The following is an 18758-nucleotide window of genomic DNA, read 5'->3' on the forward strand; positions in this document are numbered from 1 at the left end:
GGAAATAGATTACTTCTTCCCATTCATTGTCATAATTAACCTGTCCCACTGATAAAACAGCATATTCGTGTGCCTAGCCAGCTTTCGAGTAAAAGACACTATAAAGTGAAAGACATTTGATCTAAACCTAGAGAACATCAATGATGTGTCCTTTTAATCAAACCAGGCCTTGTATAAATTGCCCTCATAAGCAATTATCTTAGAATATTGCCAAATGCAGTCTATCTGAGGGTCACATTTCATATTCATTTCCTTATGATTTGTCCCAATGATTGCAACTGCAGCAAAACCTAAGGTTTATCAAGGAATTACTGTAAACAAGGTAAAAGTGTCAAAGTGCTCAGTGACCGTCTTCTCCAGACTCTGTCAAACTGAAAATGTTGATCATTATTAAGGTCTTTATCAAGAAGTTGTGTGCAGAGTTTGGAATGTTCAGGTAAAAGTTATTAGTCAAGTTCTCCTTACAGTGTCAATGCTCAAATCCCACAAGAGTGACAAAGATAGACTTGTCATTCCTGAGGGTGATGACTTACATTCACTGGAGCTTATGTGATTTATGTGATGCGACAGCAGTCTCCTTCAGGGTAGAAAGTGTCTCTTCTACATCGGCTTACTAACAGAAGCAGGAAAAAAGGGCAAGGGGAGGGGGAATTTTTGACCTTTATAATTATTTTTCGGCTAAGCTGATTCAATTTGATTTTAAGCATATTTTTTGAATCAAGAATTGATTCCACATCATGACATACCATAGTGGCCATACACCATAGATGAAATGGTCTATTGTAGCCTGGCTTTATCATGGTGACAACTTGCAGGGTCACGTTCCTGTAACCAAAATCCCATAGCCAAGATGTAAACTCTTAATGTGGATGTAGAACAATCACTGGGCTCATTCTGTAGTATATTGATATGCAACAGGGACAAAGTTGATTGAAACCCATAGTCCTTTCCAAAGATCTTCATCACTAAGAAAATAGGAGTTTTGAAAATTCTATGAGATCACCTCAGGAAAAATGTTAGAGTTGAAAATTCAGGCTGATTGTAACCCAAATGCAAAAGAGGTGATTAAACTGCATTTGTTGTAAAGATAACTACAATAATTTAGTAAATATTTCTCATCAATATTCATGATAATAAGCAGAGGTTGTGCAATGTTTAATCTCTGAATTCTTCAAAGCCGTGTCTGGATATAACAAAACCTTTTTCTTAACATGTAGGTTTTCTAATAACTAAGAGAATGGTTAAGCTACCAACTGACACTGATCTAAACCAGTTACTTGAATTGGAGGGAAAAAAAAAAGGAGAGACCATAATAGTACCAACCTCACTGGTGATAAGGGTTAATGAGTTAACATTGTAAAGAGTTTATAACAGTTCATGTATAAAATGGAAGCTGATGGAATTTCATTAAAAATAAATAAATGAATCCAAAGACAGGGGCAAGTAGATATTTCACAAAAATGCGGTGGTGATCATTCCCACCCTCTATGCCTGGAGGAGGTGGTGAAATTTCCTAGATCCACAGCATAAATAGTTGCCACAGTACAAGTGGCAGAATCTAGAGCCCAAACTGCTTGTTTAAGGTGAGTTAAAAATGTGTGATCTATTCAAGCCCAGAGGTAAAAACCTGGACTAGCTTAAACAATGACGAATAATATTGAGAAGTACTTAGATGTTTTTAGTTTTTAGAACTATGAGTTAGGTTCTATGTTCCACACGAATACAACTGTGATGGTTAATTTTATGTGTCAACTTGACTAGGCTATGGTGCCCAGTTGTTTGGCCAAACACTAGTCTATATGTTGCTGTGCAGAAGATATTTTTTAGATGTGATTAACATTTAAATTGGTAGAATTTAAGTAAAGCAGATTTTCCTCCATAATGTAGGTGGGCCTCATCCAATCAATTGAGTTCCTTAAGCAGACACAGTCTTCCCAAAGAAGAAGGAATTCAGCCTTAAGACTGCAACATAGAAACCCTGCCTGAGTCACCAGCCCGCTTGGCCTGTAGTTCAGATTTCAGACTTAAGACTGAAACGTCACCTCTTATCTGAATTTCCCACCAGTCAGCCTACCCTACAAATTATGGATTTGCCAGCTCCCACAATCCCATGAACCAATTTCTTAAAGGCTCTCTTTCTTTTCTCCTCTCTCTCTCTCTCTCTCTCTCTCTCTCTATATATATATATATATATATATATATATATATATATATCATACATTATTTTTAAATAGATTATATATAATCAAAATTAATAACATGATTAATTATTATATTCAAATCCATGATCATTCTCTCCAAATGTCTTTGTCATATAAAAATATATGTAAGGTCTTCATTATATATATAAAATACATGACATATTGTATGTATATGAGATATATATATATATATATATATATATATATATATATATGTTCTTTTTCTCTATAGAACACTAATACAATAAATGACATTCTTCACCTTCTTACTTAAGTTTTTCTCCTTTGAAAAAGAAAATTGTGCTATTCCCCCGCCTTTTTAAAAATTTTATTGGGGAATATTGGGGAATAGTGTGTTTCTCCAGGGCCCATTAGCTCCAAGTCGTTGTCCTTCAATCTAGATGTGGAGGATGCAGCTCAGCTCCAAGCCCAGTCGCCGTTTTCAATCTTTAGTTGCAGGGGTTGCAGCCCACCATCCCATGCAGGAATTGGACCAGCAACCTTGTTGTTGAGAGCCTGCGCTCTAACTAACTGAGCCACCCAACCACCCCTGTATTATTCTCTTTTGACTCAAGTATCTAACTTATGGCATGCCTAACATTCAGAAAATTGTTAATCACATAAGGCACCATCAATAGGTTGCTCTAATTGCAAACACAGTACATAAGAGAAAATAAGAGTTCCAGGACTGGCAAGGTTGCACAACCCAGTCCAACTAAATGAAGGCAGACATCACCAATGAAATTTCAGGCATCAGAGAGAAAAATATTTCTGTGTGTTGAACCACTAAATGCCCCATAAAATATTGTTAATTCAGTGTTTCTGGACTGAATGTATACCCTGAGAACATAATGTGGCCAAAAGTAGATGGAAAGAACTCCCTTTTTGGCATAATTGAGGGATGGGGTTATTTTGTCAGGTAAGCAGCCATCCCGATGACAAAAATCAGTTTCATAGATTTCCTAAATGTAGGGCTACAATGACCATCGCGGGAGCCATCTGGACCCTGCTGACCACATAGCGTGACAACCTGGTTCAACTCTCTACTTTCTGATCCTCTCACTACCACACTCAATTTAGGAATCATCTTGGTTGTCATTTGGACTGATTTATCTATCTTCCCCATATATAAAAGTTATATTTTGCACGATGTCTTTTCTAAAACTTCTGAATAAAGAGAATAAATTGTTCTGCTTCTCCAATGAGATTTGACAAAGCAATTTAAAAGGCACTAAGAAGCCCAAATGAGGTTAAGTGATGAGAACAGAGATCGTCCAAATAGCTCCTCATGAGTTTGGTTGTTCTCACAGAAGGAGAAGGTGATTTCATATTTCCTATGAGAAGGAACAGTATTTGTCTTGGGTTTGCTTTTGTCATAATCACAAGGTTAATGTCTGCATTTCCTACAAGAGTTTTTTCTCCCAGTTTAATGCAAACTTTCTTTAAGGCAATAATCTTCCTCCTGATACTATTCAACAGTTATTCTTCTTGCTAATTACTGATTTGAATGGCTAGTATTCAGTCAAGTGTATGAAGACCATAGACAGTTGTGTTTTTATATTTCCCCTTTTATCTAGGTGACTTGTAATTATGTCAATTGTTGACTCTCCCACTAAACTAGTAACTCTTCAAAGGATTACATTTCACTCATTCTCTTATCTGCCCAGAGCAAAGTTCTTTAACCACATATAAGACAAATGTATTAAGCACCCAGCCTAGTGCCTAGCCTCTGTGCATATTCAATATTTGGCAGCTCCGCACCTTCCTTTCTCAAAGCACCACGGTGGGGACAGAGTCCCAGAGAGCAGTTTCCAGGCTCTCGGCCTCATGTGGAAAGGTGCTGGCTTGGTTATTAGATGGCTATCAGCTGTAACCAGTTAGCCATTAGCCACTAATATAACTGCCGTGGCTACACTAGAGGATTGGTTGGTTGGTTGGCAGAGAAGCAGACGGCAGATTGTGGATCGTGTGGCTCCTACTTCCTGTGTCTCTAACCCGGCCGCCAGCAAGAATATAATGGTATGACTCCCCTATGTATGGCTCTGTTGGTGTTCCTTTTTGGCCTCACCATATCCTGCGTTCTTGTGCAAGGAGTGGGACCAGAGACCCCGCATGACAACCACTTACCTGCAAATAGTGAATACGTCTTGTCTTCAGGCTCCATCTCACCCAATTCATGAGTTAATGGAGAATAGCTCTGAGAAGGCACTGAGGTTCTGGGGCACAAAATTACCTTTGCTGCCCTAATCCCAGCATCTGATGTCTCTTGGATAAGCCACTGGATCCTACTGAGCTTTCTCCCTCACCCTCAATCTGCATGTTCATCCATCTCGATTTATTGGATTTCTGCCCTGGTATAGCTCTTCTCTGTAGTAGTCACCCTGCCCACAGCCTCAGCCCATGTGGCAGGGGCCCAGAAACCTTCTCAAGCCTAAATTTTGTCTCTTACCACCCAGACATAGATGGTCTAGTTTCAATCTAGACTGACACCTTTGGAATAAATCACTGCCTCTTGCTTGATTATGCTTATTGCTGGACCCCACCAACCAGACTAACTCTTTGTTATTGATTATGGCCTTGATTAGACCTGAATTTGCCATAACCCCTTGGACATGGTGATTTGGGCTGATCTCTACTTCCTCCACAGGGTAGAGCCTTGCTTGTCACTGCATTTGTCTGCCAGTTTGCTCTTGAGGTCTCAACTTGCAAGAACTCCCTCTTGGCCCAAAGAGAAATAACCGATTAACACTGAAAATCATCCTAGCTTCCTGTTGCCTGGACTTAGTAATTTATTTTTTCCTCAATTATCTTTTAAAGTCTACAATAGCCACTGATGGATGAGTTTAAAAATCATCTAAAATTTTGCGACTCAAAGCATCATTACCAGAGCAGCAGCAGCAGTAGCTCCTAGACATTCATTAGAAATGCTGAATCTCAGGCCCCTCCCCAGCCCTATTGAATCAGAATCTATATTTTAACAAGATGATTTATCTGCACACTCAAATTTGAAAGCGCTGACCTAAACATTTCTCAATTGAACACAGCCACATCAAATGGAGGTACTGCTGAGAAACTATTGTGAGGTTAGAAACAAGAATCATTTGAAAGGCAGAATCAATTTTATAAATAAAGATAATTTGTTCCAAAATTGAAGTGATTTTATATCACCGAACTCAAGGTAGACTTGAGTTTGCTCAAAACCTAACATATGCAAGTTTGATTATGAAACGTGCCTCCTAAATTGCTAATTCCTTCTGATTTTTCTCCTGGCACTTCCTTTCTGTCTCAGTCTCGAGTGAGTAAATTATTATGGTGGTCTCTGTGAAAATTACCACACAGGAAACAACAGGAGACGCTTAATTACTGAATTCCTGCATACTATTTATTCTTTATATTTAGAGCTATTACAGAGCCTTTGGGCCTATACATACAATTAAAAAGATAAACAAGGTTCCCAGCCAGGTTGTAGCTGTTCTTAAGTTTCTTGGAATACTAACCTAGATAAGTGCTTCCTTTTACATTAAAGTACATTCTTTGCCAAGGACGGTTGGTTGGCTGATAGCCTAAGGGACTTGAGTATTTTTGTGAGGTACTGCAGGTGCAGTGCTGGGCCCTAGTGACCCCAGTAAGTTAACCTCCCTGAGTTCTGAGAGTAGTAGGTTTCTTAGAACATGAAATTAGGATGCTGAGAGTGGAGTCAGTTGGGTTTAGTCCCTACCAGAAACATGGTTCCTTGTTCTCTAATAGACCAGAAGTAATTCTTACATTGGGCTGGACTGCATCTAAACCATCACAGACCTGAGGAATGTGTTCCTTTTTAACTATCACCCAAACAGGAAAAGCAGCTGGCCTTTTTAGGAGATCATTCTAATATTTAAAGTGTTAGGAATTTTTTTTTCCTCCAAAGTCTATATCCTTTTTGCTGCCAAACAAAGACATTTGCATAGTCCTTAGTCATCTTTAGTTACCTACAGACTGAAGAAAATTTAATTTTGCCTCTGTAATATCCTTCCATATGATAGAATATTATTATTTAGTTATCAATAATTCTCACTTCTCTAGGGGAAATGCCAATTCTCTTCTCTGTGCCTCATTTTTGCTCTGTAGCGGTTGTGCCCATTCTCTTAAACCTCTCAGAGCTCTATGCTTCTCTCCACCTTCAGACTCTGGACCCGAACAAGGTGCTTTAGCAACGTTCTTGTTAATGGAGAAGACGTAGTCCACTTAAGGCATCATTACTTGTATATTTCCTGATGTGATGCTAATTTTGTGACATTGTTTTACTCCTTCTGCATAATCAATTGCAATGATTTCTTCAGTGTCATTTTCCTTTCAGCCGTGGTGGTTGTCCCTATTGCCCTTTATCATCTGTGTTTAAGATGCATTCTCCAGTTTGCCAACAAATACCATTTTGAGGTCTACTTCTAACTCCCTAATGTTCCTTTTGTCACTAAAATGAAATTTGGTGTTACGAGTGACCAAACAAAAAGGGAGCTCAAGGAAGTTGTGGTGTAATGCTGAGCAACAGTCTAAAGTCAGGAGTTTTGGATTTAAGATTCTGGCTCCCTGCCTCCTCCACCAGCTCTGCCAACTGGCCTCAGGACCTTGAACAGATTAGCTCCTCTATAAAGAAGGGCTTCAATTAATTGAACCCTAAGGTCCCTACTTGTTCTAGACTTCCTCAACTCTGAGAAACCTCTCATCAGTGGACTCAGTCTATTCCAATGTCCTTTCCATCCCTCCACTCTTCCTTAAATTTCCTGTTTCTAGAGCTCACTTGCTTAAAAGTTACTCAGGAGAGGGAATCTGAAGGCAATCACCTACATTTTAAAGAGAAACTATTAAGAAATGTATATAAAATCCAAAACATTATAAAGATTAATACCTTCATCATCCATGCATCCACCTCACAACTTTAATAAAGCATTACCATAAAGTTTAATCCCCTGGCTATCCTCTCATCTCTTGCAATTCCCTCTCTATCCTTAGGAGGTAACCTCTCTCTAGGATAGTCATTTAGTCTTTAATATAAATTTAAGTCTTAGTGTTACTCCTGCAAGGGATAGTGTATTCAAGCCTAATCTCTAATGATAAAATAAATAGATTATATAGGTCTTTAGCAGAATTTCTGACAGATGGAAAAGATGTGGGGAGCAAGGTGTCCTTCCCAGTGGTAATAACTGGCTCTGAGAAACATCATATAGTTATATTTTGTCCTATGTATATCAACAAATGGATTTTATATATCACTGTCCTTTATTTATATATGTAGGTCTCTAGCAGTTCTAATTTTGACTTTTCCATTTTGTATTTGCTTAACTTCCCTGTGCATTAGCTTTCTGATTGGGAATTAAATATGGAAGAATATGGCAACAATAATGATCTATACAGCAGAGAGAAAGAATAACTACTTTGAGTTCCATTAGTTCAACACTGAACTTGTTTAATTTAAAACAAACATCAGTAATTAGGTCAATGCTAGCTGGCAGTCAGTTATAATGACACTTGGAATTATTGGTCTGGGGTTCTGCTCACAATTTTTCCAGCATCATCTCTTGCCTTTTTCTTGCTAATCACCTGTGAGCCATGCTGGCCAAGTCCTAGGTTCTCAAATATATGCAGGTTCACCTCCCTCCAAGGCCTTTAGCACATGCTGTTCCTTCTGCTTGGAATACTCCCATCCTGCTCTTCACAGCACAAGTCATTTCTCCTCTTTCTTCTCCTCAGATGATCACCTTGTCTAGAGTGGCTCCTCACCCCTGTTATTCTCATGTCAGCACTCGTTTAGTTTTCTTCAAATCAGGTATCACAATTGCAATTTTACTGCCTCCTCCATTAAAATATAAGCACTATGTGGCAGACACTTTTTTTGTCTTATTTATCAATTACTTACCATAGTCCTTAGCCATAGGAGGAATTTAATAATATCTTTTAAAAGAAAATAAGGAAGGAAAAGAAAGAAAGGAAGAAAGAAAAAAAGAAAGAAAAGAAAGAAAAAAAGAAAGAGAAAAGAAAAGAAAAAGGAGAAAAGGAGGGAGGAAGAAAGAAAGAGAGAGACAGGGAGGGAGGAAAGAAAGGAGGAAATAAAAGAAAGAGATTATGCATTTTATGTATGTGTCCTTTGCCATTTTTTTTTATTTTTATTTTTTACTAATTCATGGAAAAATCTATTGACTGTGGTTCCAAGTCTTTGCCACAGTGATTTCTATTGCATGGTAAATTGGACATGTCTTCATTAAATTATTGGTTTGAGAGAGAATCTTTGCCTTTTCAATTTTTTAAAAAGACTTAAAGTACCAGCACTAGAAGTCAAACATTCTTGGGGACTATTGTAGATTTTCTTAACATTTTTTAAATTTTATTTCGATATATTGCAATTATCGATTCACATGAAGTTATAAAAAATAATTCACAGGAATCCTGTATACCCTTCTCTCAGGTTCCCCGAGTGGTAACATCTTGCATTACTGTAGTGCAGCATAATCAGGAAAACTATTGTTTTTAATGAAATGACAGGGTTTTGGTTGTTTTCTTCTTCAGTTTTTTATTCATTCGTCATCTCTTTCACCAAAGGGCTCGAGGTAGTTTATGAAAAAGGATAAACATAACATCATCATTTAAAAATTAACTACTAAGGAGAAAATGAGATTAAAAGCATATAAGAACATGTGTTAATTCTTGAGGCTAAGTTTATAACCTGGTTCTCTGCAAAGTCAATAGATTCTAATCATTTATCAGGGGAGATAATCAACTCTTCAGACAGAGACAAAGCCTTTCTTAGTACTTAAAACAATAAAAAAGTTCTTATAAAGGACAGCTAAGTATGATTATAAGAGGTACAGTTTTTATCATCTTCCTCAAATTACAACTGTTACAGCAAGTAGGGAACCACAAAACTAACTCATTAGCTAAATAGCTACCTCCCACCTGACATTAGACCTTATCGTAGACTTTCTGGGTCACTCACATGTAGTTGAAACAATCAACACTAAATTCTCAAACTTCACCAAACTCAACTGAATTATTAAACTCTGGTGGATCAATCACAGGGAACAGGCAGTATGGTAATAGTTAGAGCTATTCACAAATATTCTCGTTTTTCTCCTTAGGAGGCCCTGTTAAGATTGTGATTCCTGACTCCTTGAAGTTAAGCTTGGCCAGTGACTTTTTTCAGCCAATAAAATGTGAGTGGAAGTGACATGTGTCACTTCCATATGGAAGCATTTATTTGGCGGTGCTCTACTGCAAACTTCCTTTTTCCTGCTTCAATAATCATGGAATCATGAATTAGCATGAAGCCTCTGTCATCCTGGGTTCTTGAGAGACTAAATTAAGCAGAGACCCCAGCTAATGCATGTTGGACATGTTGCATGAATGAGAAATAAATGTGGATGGAGTCATTGAGGTTTGAGTGTTAATTCATTACCATAGGGTAACAGCCTACCTTGGTTGTTATAAAAAAAATAACAAAACCCTTAAATATATTTATTTGATTATTCTATCAAATCAGGTTCTATTTCTTGAACGTAGATATGCCCATTTCCTCCCATTAATGAGAGTAGAAAAGGATGGTCAGAGTATCCATAAATGGATCTCGCCGCCAATTTATCCATAAGTTTGATTTATCCCTTGTTTATTCTAAAAATGATCCACTCATGACAGTGTACATAAAAATGACACTAGCAACACACTGGAACTTTGGGAAGATCTCATAACAAGTCCTAGAAGGGGTAGTTAACTAGTTAAAGGAGAATAACAATCATTAAACCCAAATCTAGAGGATCAAGTGAAAAAGTGGGATGGAAGCTGGCTATGTTTGCCTTTGATACGCATAACATCTGCCATTGATGTGGATGCTTCCTTCACTTGGTCCTTACAGTCATTGCTCACTCTTTGGTGATAAAAGGAAGGGGGGGAAAGATACTCATACAAGCATTTTTAATTATCTGTTAATTGGATGAGATGGCAATTAAAGTGCTTAAAGGCCATATGCATATTCATAGGTTGTCTTCAAAGGGTACAATTACCAAAGCTGATGAAAAAGATTATGAGTTAGTATTGGATTGTGATTTGGGGTGGAGGAGGGTGAAGAATGTTCAGGTATCTTCCCCCAAATAACTGCTAAGATTAATTTGTCTCTCTGGTTTTCTATGATAATGTGTGGTGGTACAATTTGCCTGGGAGCGTAGCATGTTTGTCAAAGGAACAAGTTCCACAGTGGGCAGCCATTGGCAATTTTCCTGATTGCTGTAGGTGTATAATGTCTTTACGTGCAGGACGAATTTCTTACCCAATATAAAAGTTTAGATATTATTGTCCATTATATTCCTGTCTAATATTATTTCCATTCGGAATAAGTATTTCTGCTTGTGGTAAAGATTAAATGTAATATTCCCTTCGTGAATTTCCACAAGAACATGAAAACAATATTTTTGAAAGCAGTAGCAAAATTTTCTCTCAGAGCTGCCAAAAAGAGTATGGAAAAGAGATTTTGGGATACCATGTTGAAGTCCTCCCTCTGACTTGAAGAATATTTTGACATTTAAGATTTAATGTTCAAGTGACAATGCAGCAAGCTTAAGTTCAAATTCCACAGGGTTCCGGAATGGATAGGAATTACAGACACTACTCTGTTTTCCCTTGTTCTGTTCAGCTGCTGAGGTCACTGCAGGGGGAGATGTGGAAGGGGGAAAAAGCCACACATCCCCAAGGCACCCTCTAAGTGCCTGAGTTTTTGTCACGATTTTCCTGCCACTTCAGATAATGCAAGGCAGCTGGTGAAATACAAATGCTCAGTGACCACAGTTTGGAGATTTCCAAAGATAAAAGTATTTTTAGTTACTTTGTTAGCTGAGTCCATCTGAAAGAGTCATTAACTTTAAAAAAATTTTTAAATTAATAGACAAATTTTTAGAGCTGTTTTCCATTTACAGAAAAAAATGAGCAAAGATACAGAGGTAAACTTCCTCCCTCCATTCCCCTATTAGCATATTGCAATGTATGGTACATTTGTTACAATTGATGAACCAATATTGATACACTATTATTAACTAAAATCCACACTTTACTTAGGTTTCATTTTCCGTGTTGTACAGTTTTATGGGTTTTCACAAATGCATAATGTCATGTACCCACCCCTGTAGTATCATATAGAATAATTTCACTGCCCTAAAAAGCCCTATAAGAGACATTGACTTTTATAGCTATTTTATTAATAGAAATGCATTCCTATCCTCACTCCCCCCAGGACACAGCTCCACGTTGTGTACTGAGAGGTGCTCTGAAATAATGAAACGTGTGGGGTGGCAGTTTAGTGAATTGACCCTCCTTTGCCAGTGCCAAGTCATTTAGCCTCTTTCATCTGTAAAATGGGGATAAGAGTAGTACTTAATGCATGAATCTTAAATGAGATTATACACGGAAAGAACTTAGAATAGTGCCAAGGCAGGTAGCAGGTATTCCACATATTTTAGCTGAAATTATTATTCAAAAATGAACATAGGTCTAGAACTAAACACACACAGACACGCAAGTGCAAGTTAAACAAGGAGAATCTGAATAAGATCAGTGGATTATATCAATGTCAGTCTCCTGGTTGTGATAGAATCCTACAATGTTGTAAAACATTACTTACCTTTGGGGAAACTGGGGAAAGTACACCCAGGATCTCTGTGTATTCTTACACGTAGCATGTGCATCTATAATAATCTCAATAACAATTTCAATTGGAAATAATTAACATGAGGGTGGGAGTGGTGTTGCAGGTCTTGCTTATGATTTATAAAGCCACCAGAGACAGGGCAACAGCAATGTGTGGTCATCGATCACACCCTGGCTGGGAAACAAAATTGGCTGTCAAGGCCTTTGGGAAAAATTAGAAAAAATTAGGATATAGAACGAGAATGAAATGTTCTTATGTAACGTTCTTACTTTTGTTAGGAGTGATCCAGGTATTGCAGTTATCGAAGGAAGAAAAGAGAATTAAGTGCCTCAACTCTCCTTAGCCAGTAGCTTCACGTCTGTGACAAGCTGATTATGAGGAAAACTCCTTACATAATTCTTCACTTTAGGGTTATAACCACCACCACACTCTCAATGTCTGTTCAAAATTTCTAGCAGAGAGATTCAATAAGCCACAGCAGGCTATTATTTTGCCCAAGACCTAAGCTTTCAGACACAGCAAACAAAAAGTCTTTTTATAAGGGGGTCACCAGCTCTACAGGACACGTTCTCAACAAAGGATTATTAATCATATATTATGTGCAGTTTTTCTCTGCCAATGAACTACCCAGATATAAAACGGAACAACAGGCTCTACTGAGGATTTGGCTTCCTTGAATTTAAATGCCACAGATGTATTACCAGTAAGAAAAATGAATAATTATTGCCCCACACAGTGATGGCCTGTATGTTTTAGACAGCTTCCTTTTGACTTGACTTTAACAGAGTCATTTAATGCCTTGTTTGTAAAACACTTTGTTCACATAAACAGCTGTATCTTGGGAATTCCTTTATTGTCCAACTTTCTAGTTCTTGCAATTGATGAGCCATTTCCAAGTATGAAAGTCCGGGAATGCCTTTTCACCTATTGAAGATATTCACGTTGCTTAGAAGTTTTAGATAAAAACTGCTCTATTTCAGCTTCAAAGAATTGAAATAACATATGCATTTTTTTTTTCCTTGAGGGTTTTTGTTAACCCAGCTCCTTTCTCCTTGATCATTTCTGACAGAAAGTTACCAGCATGAACATGCTTGTAGTGTTCTGGAACTGCTTTGTTAAACCAAATTTTTAACAGTATTTTGAATTCAAATATGAGAATAAGCTCCTCTGGGGAATTTTTACTGAGTACACACATACACAGACACACACACACATATGTATATTTCTATTCCTATTCTTAAAATTATAAAATGTGTTTTTAAATGTATGCTTTACAGATCAGGTATTTATTGTAGGTACCATCCACACTCTTTCCACAGTGTAGCTCTGAATACTTGTGGAGAATTTTTAATAGACTACATAGGACATTAAATCACATACAAGTAACCCAGGATGTAGTTTTCTCCTGATTAGTATTGTTTCTTTCAGCAGCTTTACCCGTATATTCTGGATTATTTCTCATTTGTTTTCAACGAAAATATTGTCTCATGCATTACAGATTTTTTTTCCAATTCTGAGAATGGGGAGTGTTTGTTTAGGTGATGGTTTAGCCATCCCAAATTCCCCTCTTGCAAAAAAAAAAAAAAAAAAGGAGGTGGAGAGTTGTTCAGTAATTTCTGGGTCCTCCTCAGATTCTATATTCTAGGAATCAAGTCGTTACTTCAGGAGAATACCCAGAAAACTGTTGGCATTTAATATCTGTTTAAAAATGATCATTTCTATCTTCCCAACTACTCTTTTCAACTTGAAATGTCCCAGTTGGTTTAGCTTTCCCCAGATTTAAATTTTTTCCTGGCACAAAGTTAAAGCTATTTTGGTAAATTTTAGCTTACTTTGCCTTGACAAGCACTGAAGCTTAAAGGCAGTTATTTTCAGATAAATAAAATTATCATGTTTCTTATGAGTAAATGGACATGAAACATTACCCTGAGAGGTAGAAAGGTAGAATTTACAGTTATATTAATTCAAAAAAGTTTTTGATAAGTTGCCAAATAACAGTACCACCATTAGTTATGCTAAGAAAAATATGGCTCTTTGAGGTAAATCTCCTATTTTTGGAAGTTGAAAATAAGGAGGATACCGTGTTTCCCCGAAAATAAGACCGGGTCTTATATTAATTTTTGCTCCAAAAGATGCATCAGGGCTTATGTTCAGGGGATGCCATCCTGAAAAATCATGCTAGGGCTGATTTTCCGGGGAAACACGGTAACTCTATAGTTTTCTCTGAGATCCTCTCATCTAGAGCATTAGTCTGAGTGCCTTTCCTACACACACACACACACACACACACACACACACACCTTCTTCAATATTACTAAGAAACTAAATACCTGGATTAAAATAGATGGATGATAGCTAGCTAGCTAGATAGATAGATAGATAGATAGACAGATAGACAGATAGGTAGATAGATAGATATAACCTAGTATAGTGTTGTTTATAGTTCTTAAATAATGGACAAGTTTTTCTCTCTCTGTTTAATATTGACCATTTTATGGAGTTGATTAAACTGCTTGTTCTCATTTATCCTTTATTTGTTGTAGTTATATGACAGTCACATCTATGGATTATTAGGCGTTTCTTTTCCCCCATTGTCACTCTTACTAAATTAGTTTGGTTTGGTTTTGGATGTAAATTTCTGAAAAGCTTAAACGTTTAACACGGGTACTAAAAACTATGTTCAATACTACTGTAGTTAATCTCACAGCTTGCTATTTTGGGCTTTTTAAAGATAAAAGAGTAAATTTGTTCTCTTCAAAGAGCAAAATATGTCCTCATAAAAATCAGACCTGTGTTAGAGAAATCTGTATTCTTCAATGTGTGGAAGATGATGATCACTTTTATAGATTCTAGTTTTTGTACCTTCCTCCATAAGAGTTTAAATTAATGTTTATTAATTTAAATAATTAAATTAATTCTACAGCCTATCCAAGCAACCCATTACTTTCACTTTTATCTTCTCCTGATTTTGGCTTTTCTAATAATCTAATTTTCATTGCTTGAGTGGCTTGAGCATACATTTCCGGACAAAATACACTTTTTAACTCTTAACTCATTTAATATTTGAAACTTGTCTGCAGAGATTGGCAAGGTCCTCACTGATTTTGGCTGCCAGAATCACTCCAGGTTACTCTTTACAGCAGATTTTGCGTAAACCTCTTTTATTGAGGTAGACACAATTACTCTTTCACTTTCAAAACGCCATACAGGCCTCTTCTTCCTGTCTTAAATTAACATTGAGGTCTGATTGGTTACTACCCAATACAAAGGAATACTGCTCCTTCTGTATGTTTTCACTCCTCGTCATCAGTGAATTCCCTCAATGTCCTTTTTCTACCTTTAAGTTCTCGTCCTTGACAGCCAGTCCCTGAGAATTCTTACAGTGTACTAAACAGAAAATTATCTCCTTTTTTCAAGAAACATAAGATTTTATATGGGGGAGAAGGGTAGGGAAAAATCAAATATTACCTTAGCTCGTTAAGAGTGGGTAGGATTAATTTGGGGATGCTTCTTAGATTATGTGAATTTATAGCTACAATGTAGGAGTTTAGCTGGATGGATGACTTCCTAGAGATTTCTGACTTCTTTATAATATTAGAAGACTTGTTGAGCCTATTTCTTAAATTTATCTATATTGACTTTGCAACCTCAATATGGAACTAATGATAAACTGATATGATTATAGTTTTGTGGGTTGAATATGGAGACCTTCTAGTTTAATGTATATGCATATTTTTTCCTCCCTTGGGAAATGCAGAAAAATTCAGAAGACCTAGTTTTATCAATTTGATTTTATAATTTCATGTGAGATGAGATTAACTCCCTTCTTTCTAGGGTTGAATGAGAAGTGATTAATACAGAAAGGAATTGAACATCTAAGCAACAGATGTTCCACAAGGAATTGTCAGCAGTAAACCAAGCAGCACAGGAAGGTGTCACATACAACACACATAGGGGGTGTGAAATAATAAATGGATACCAGAGTGGACAGAGGAGAAATGAAACAATGGGCCATAAAGAGGTAGGGTCACATGTGGTAAAAGAATGTTTCAAAAACGTGTTTGATGGTATTGTGGTTTTTTTCTTAGTTTAGGTTATTTTTAGGTGTTAACCTAATTACTGTTTACTTCCATGTAAAATAAAAGAGTAAATCCTTGCACAGCATGTTTGGCTAATGCCCATAAGTCACAAGTTTTGTAGATAAATACTTCAAAAAGTAAGAATCTTCCCTAATGAGTTTTCACTGAGAGAGTGGTTGAGATATATAGGGGTCAACTCATGGAAATTAAAATATTCTCTCTTTAACATTCTTCTCTCCTTGCATCTTCTTAGGCCCATGCTATTTTCTTGACTCACTTTTGAGTGCATTTTGCATACCAGGTATTGAACAAGTTCAAGGCTTATCAATATATAACATCTGTCCTCAAATTGCTTTAATTCTGCCTTAAAATTTTTAAAATGAGCAATGGATTCATGATGGAGTTTTAGAAATATTTCAACTGAAAACCAGAAGCATTGATTAAAATCTGGAGGTGGATAAATAGGACAAATTTGATTATTATTAAGGAAAGACTAGGGATTCCTTTTTAGTTATCAGAAAGTATTAATTTTGTATACTGCAATGTAATAGCCATTGTCCCAACTGATGTAGAAATGGGAATTCATTTAAAATTGAAACACTGTGTTAAATAAATGATTTTACTTACAAAATTCACTAGTGATTACTTTTGAACTAAATTTTGATGATACATATATCCTCAAATATATATAACAACTTGAATAATATCCCTATACTTGTAGAAAAAGAGGACTAAAAAGCAAATGAATTTGAATGAAGAATGCTGCCATTTTTCTTGTTCTAGGAAGTTAAACATTTAAAAATTAACATACACATTCTGTTGCCCATAAATAAGAAATATATCCTCTGAATCCTCCTCACCCTAGTTGGTTTTCAAGATAGGTATGTTCTCTTTTATTGTTTCATTATGTAGCATTTAAATTATTTTAAATTTGTATCAAATCTTTTTAATTAGAGGTAGTCCCTTGAAAAATCTCGTAGGACTTAATAGTTCTTTGGTTAGTTTTAGTGCCCAGGCTACATGGGTACGTGTCTCTAGAAATGCTTTCTATTATTTAAATATGTAGGGGGAAAAATGAGATAGAAACATATCTTAGAAGTTTTTATATAGATACTTTGTGCGTTTGGGTTTTTAAGTGTATTTGAATCTTCCTAATACTGACATGGTTTGGTTTATCCTCTCTTATGGTTTTCTTTTCTTTTTTTTGTCTATATACTATAAAATGTCTACAAGGAATTTTTCATTTTCTAAGAGGACTAAATTGCCAACTAACTACCTAAGTAGAAATTTAACCTGGTTTTGTGAGTTCCTGGATATATTTCTAAAATGTATATAGCACTCTGTATTAGTAAGTATAGCAATCTTATTCCAAAAGGGATGGGATGTCAATTTAATTTTAACTCCATTTTATTTTAGAATATGGCCCTAGGGACAGATAATGACCTGGACTTACTTTTTAAAAATCTCATGGTCAATAACATTTTTCTCATTTCCAAACAGGACTGTTTTGGTGTGTATTTGCGTAATGCTGGGGAAGGGTGGGAAAGGCATAGAGGAGTGAATTAAGTTAGTACCAATTACACATGGTCAAGGAACCATTGACTCATATATTTCAAGTGGCCCAAGGCAATGTTGCTATAACATTATCTCAAAATGAACTTCTCTTTGCCTGAGAAGAGTGAAAGAATATAGTGTCAGTTAGCCGAGGAAATTACTGTGCGCCCATGAGCCCTGAGAGAAATCAGGTCATCTTCACAGAAATCAGGTAGTAAGCCCTTATAAAATTTGATATGGCATTTCTTGCTTTTCATTGTATTCTTGCAAGACTTTTGTGGCATTCGTATCTGTGGTAAGCAACATACAAACATTTGGCTGGGGCAAATTCTGGATTCTTAACAGCCTGGCAAATACCAGGAGCAAGAGAGAATATGGTGGGTGAGTGAGCAGAATCGAAAGACATTGAAACATGGGAAACAGACATGGGGGCACTGGATTGTCTGTTAGCAACATAGCTTCACCTGCACCCTTCTACATTCTCCTTCTGTTGCAGAAAACTCCAGAGATATAATTCTCAGAATCCCTTTCCAATATGTTTCTGGGTTAAATTCTGCTAAGTGACAGACATTTTCATGAGGTTTGGAAAGTACAGACAGGGAGAACTACTATTCCCCAGTGGCAGCTGAGATCATGCTCTGTGGCTTCCTTTGGCTTCTGGGGTCCTTCTGTGAGTTACCCTCTTTGGCACTGCAGGTGGCTGAGGATCATCCCTGGAAGCTTTCCTGGGATCCCTGTACTTTCTTGTGTCCTAATTAAATAACTTGGTCAAGGTCAAACAGCTACGTGGAAAGAGCATGAATTCATGCTCAAGAAAATGAATGAAGGGGTCCATGCTTTTTAACCACTTGTAGTGACTGCTGCGTAGTGGAGATGAGATGCTATTCTGTTCTCTTTGAGTGCATTTGTATATTCTTCTCATTTTTGCCAAATTCTTGAGCCAAGCTTTGGTCATGTTCTAACCATATAACTTTAACCTTTTCCATTGCCCCCATTATTCAGTTCAAGCTAAATATAGAGCGACTAATCTACTTTGTTGTTACCCACATCAGCCTATAATATGGCTTTACTTTGTTAAATACCTGAAGAGGAAAGTTATTTGTAGAATCTATTCAACATCCTTAGCTTAAAAAGCTTGTACTGGGCAGCTTTATTAGTATTTTCCAAACCTCGTTGTACATCACAATCCCTAGCAGTAATAAATATTCTCACATCCCACATCAGACTTACCGAATCAGAATTTCTGGAGTTGGGAGCTGGACA

The sequence above is a fragment of the Rhinolophus sinicus genome, linkage group LG02 (genome assembly GCF_036562045.2).
Source record: "Rhinolophus sinicus isolate RSC01 linkage group LG02, ASM3656204v1, whole genome shotgun sequence".
NCBI classification, from domain to species: Eukaryota; Metazoa; Chordata; class Mammalia; order Chiroptera; family Rhinolophidae; genus Rhinolophus; species Rhinolophus sinicus.